Source organism: Phyllobates terribilis, unplaced genomic scaffold (assembly GCF_046119375.1).
Source record: "Phyllobates terribilis strain yellow unplaced genomic scaffold, ASM4611937v1 Scaffold_1__5_contigs__length_1240528914, whole genome shotgun sequence".
Classification (NCBI taxonomy): Eukaryota; Metazoa; Chordata; class Amphibia; order Anura; family Dendrobatidae; genus Phyllobates; species Phyllobates terribilis.
This window is the reverse complement of record NW_027362761.1, coordinates 255,274,661-255,279,095: the sequence shown is the minus strand read 5'-3', so window position 1 is coordinate 255,279,095 and position 4,435 is coordinate 255,274,661.

Below are 4,435 nucleotides of genomic sequence, written 5' to 3'. Positions count from 1 at the left end.
AATACCCTTCCCCCAATCCCTAGTTTAAACACTCCTCCAACCTTCTAGCCATTTTCTCCCCCAGCACAGCTGCACCCTCCCCATTTAGGTGCAGTCGGTCCCTAGCGTAGAGTCTGTTGCCAACTGAGAAGTCGGCCCAGTTCTCCAGGAACCCAAATCCCTCCTTCCTACACCAGTTCTTGAGGCACTTATTTATCTCCCTAATCTCCCATTGCCTCTCTGGCGTGGCACGTGGTACCGGTAGTATTTCAGAGAATACCACCTTGGAGGTCCTTGCTTTCAGCTTGCAGCCTAATTCCCTGAAATCATCTTTAAGGACCTTCCACCTACCTTTAACTTTGTCATTTGTGCCAATGTGCACCATGACCGCTGGGTCCTCACCAGCCCCTCACAGTAATCTGTCAACCCGATCAGCGATGTGCCGGACTCAAGCGCCAGGTAGGCAGCACACTGCTCGACGATCCCTGTCTTTGTGACAGATTGCCCTATCTGTTCCCCTAATAATTGAGTCCCCCACTACCAGTACCTGCCTGGTCTGCCCTACTCTCCTATTTCCCTCTTTACTGGAGCTGACACTCCTCCGGCTTTCAGGAGACATGCCTTGCTGCAGCAGTGCTACCCTTGTACCGTCACTCCCCTCATCTGCCAACTTTGCAAACTTATTGGGGTGTACCAGATCAGGACTAGCCTCCCTGGCACTCTTCCCTCTACCCCCCCTTCTAACTGTCACCTAACTAACGGCCTCACTGTCCTGCAGCTCCCGACTACCACCCTCCCCCACATCTACCCCAGTGAGCAGCTGCTCAGTGAGCAACAGACTCCTTTCCATATTGTCAATGGATCTCAGTGTTGCCAGCTGCTCATTTAGATCCAGTACCTGGGCTTCCAAATGCACAACGTGCACACATCTCACGCAGCAGTAAGCAACCCTGACCGGCAACCCCCTTAAGGTTCACAATGTGTTCCACAGGTCCTTACTCAAAAAGTATGTAGAACCTCTTGAGCCCTCACCTCTACCACCACCCCCAGTAATGGTTGATGGTAATCTGGAGATTCGAGAATTGTAGATTCTCGTCTCCAACGTCGTTCTCTACAATACTTGGTGCACTGGAAAGGCTATGGTCCAGAGGAGAGGATGTGGGTTTCAGCGTCAGAGGTGAATGCTCCCAGGTTGGTTCGCTCATTCCACACCTCTTCTTAGAGGCTGTCTTAGGACCCAGCGGCTACCTCCCTCTGGCTAATTAACATCCTGTCTGGGTGTATAAATATCTGCTGTGTTTCAGAGGGAGGTGCCAGTGATATTCATTACTACCTGTGAAAGCTTTAGCAAGAGCAGTACTTTGTCCTCTCTGGAGCTTGCGGACATGTGCGCATTTGTCTGGAGTTCGTCTGAAGCTAAGCAATTTCCCCCTGTTTGTCCACCCATTGTCTATAGTGTTTAGTGAAGATCGACTAGTGCTCATCTCCTCCTTTCCCTAGCCTTAGTCATATGCCAGGGAAAGACAGGGCGAGGTACGCGTGCAGTGATTGGTGAAGAGCCAATACAGGGACATTAGGGGAGACAGGGTGATGCTAGATCAACCTAGGAGGTCTCCACTTCCTCCCTTTCCCTAGAGTCTTGCCTCCATTTCCCTCTTCCCTTTGTGTTGCACTAAGTCTTTCCCACACCTTGCGTGACACCTGCTCCCTCCTCAGTCCATTGCTGTTTATTGCAATGTGCTTGGGGTGAGTGGTGCTAGCATTAGTCTTGCTATATTTTCTGGAGTTTTCTCATTTTCTCTTCTGGTTTCACTTCCTGAGGTTCTTGCAGAGGTACTCACCTGGTTCATGACTAGGCACCAGCTGCGTTACCAAATGTCAGCTGGCCGAAGACAGTAAGCCTGGGAAGGGCTCTGCCAAAGTCCCCCTTCCATTTACTGGGAGCTGGGTGAAGAGTATTTCCGGCCCTCAAGAGCTCGTCTAGCTGGGCAGCTTGTGCCAAGAGCGTCTGTGGCTGCACCTTTGCTGGTTTGGTGTCAGTCTTGCTAGGTCCCTCTGCACAGCGCTTAACACTCTGGGTGTTTAGTTTCTGTTATCCATATGCTTCAGTCTTTTCAGGGTATCAGGTGTTTTCATTTACTCATTTGTCTGTCCTATCATCTTTCAGGTGCGGTTTTATATAATTTTACCCTGCTGATATTTGCTGCTGGTGATAGTCTCATTTGGATGTCCAGCCATACTTCTGTAGTTTAAGCCAGTCAGTGAAATACAAGCTAGGGTTTATTTCTTTGCTGTTTTTGTTCTTTACCCTGCACCTATCTTCTGTTTCTTTTTAGGAAGTAGTTTCCAAATTTTCTAACAGTACGTACTTACTCCTTTATTTTGTATTTCATGGTTTGTTCTACTCACTCTGGAATCTTTTTCCATTTCAGCACACTTTCCCATGTGTAGGTAATTTACACTCTGCTCTGTCCTCCGGTTCTTTAGGAGGAATGTGTAGCGCTCAACAATCTTTTAGGCAGCATAGGTCAGAATTACGATAGTCTAGTCTGTGGTTAGGGTTATCTCAGCTCACGAAGGAATCACTAGGGACTGCGGGGTCAGGATCTTTTGTCTGTACAGGAACCGGCAGGGTCAGTTGCGGTATTTAGTGTGTTACCTATTTTCCCGAGTGACTTACTACAGTATCATAACAATAACATAGGGTAGTTAGTTAACACTATTTTGATCAAAGAATGTAAAAGCCATCCAACCACGAGAAGGTGTACCCAATCGGGATAGTCCTAGCATATCTCTTGTATTAAAACCTCACACTGTGTCAGCTGACCTCAATATAGATAGTGGCAGAGCATGATACAGGCCTGACTGTTCAGACACCTGCCTAATACTTAGCTTAAAAAGGGGGAGCCACACCCCTGTTTGTATAGAGTACAAGAAGCTATAGCAAAACTAAAGAAATGAGCAGGATCATAAGTTGGTATATGTGCAATGTGTAGGAGCACATTCACACTGTGGTCATTTCACAGACAGAACCCAAACAACAAAAAAACAAAATGAGCATATTTATCTATGTAAAATAATAAGAAAAAGTGTTGCTATATAAAAGTTTCAAAAGAAGAATCCAGTAAAAATAAAATAATTCATGTATAAATCTTTTCATTTAGAAACTGTATAAAGCTAGACGCTATGGAACAAATCTCAGGATGGTATTCTGGTATTTGTGTAGTCAATGAGACCAACCACAAAACAAGTGTTACTATTACTACATTTTCTCCTAGTCAAGGACACCAAGAAATGCTGCTTTCGCTATGTTGAGTACAAATAGCGATATGGACCAAAAAGAAAAGATACTCGATGTGGGAATAAGTCTCTGATGTAAGAAAGGAAAGACTCCCTATGATGAATGCGGAGCGCTCCTCATACTCAGTGTCGGACTGGAGTGTCTGGGGTCCACAGGAGGAATTGACCCTAGGGGCCCACCCTACACATATATATATCTTACATAGTCTCCTTTATTATGTATATTGCCGCCCCTTATTAAACAGTGCCCTCTCTTGTTATGTACAGCACCGCCCCTTACATATCGGATAATATAGTGCCCTGTTTTTTTATTATATAGCGTCCTCTCTTGTTACATATATAATGCAGTTATGGCTGATGGAGCATAGGAAAGCTTCTTTTCTGATAGAGGAGCTGATGGACTGGTCTTCTGGTCACCGGCTGCTCCATCAGCAGTCATTTTATATCTAACAAGAGACGACTATGTAGTAAAAGAGGGCGCTGTGACTGACAAAAATAACCAGAATATTTTATGTAAGAAACAGCACTGTACATAACAGCAGAGGAAGCTATATAATAAGAGACGGCACCATAATAAGGATGGTATGTAATAAGGGAGGGTGTTATACATAATAAAAGATGAAACGATGTAACTAAGGATGGAGCTATACATAATAAGTGAGTACACTATATACTAAGGGACTATGCTATACATAATAAGACTACAATCCTGTATCCGTGTGCAGTGTCAGTGTGCTGCCCGCTTTTACAGACGCATTCAGCATGTCCTATGCTGATCCTCAAAATCAGATCAGAACAGGACATTCTCTGACCCTCACGGATCTCATTCTCAGATCCGTGATTTTCACAGATGTGTGAATGGACCCAGAAAACTCTACAAGTCCATGTACTGTCCGATAAAAAAATCTGGCAGCTCACGGACATTTCACACAAATGTAATAATGTAGCCCAAGGGATTTTTACATATAACATTATCACTCCAAGTCACACAGTGCAGATACAGAATAATATTTACATCCAGGAACTTACTGCCGACGTCTCATCTGATTAGAGTCGGTTTCTGCTGCTTCTTCTTCATCTGGTCAGACCTTCATGTCGACATCTCCCAGCCACGACTCGTCTTGTCACGATGATCAATGCAGCCCTAAAAATAACA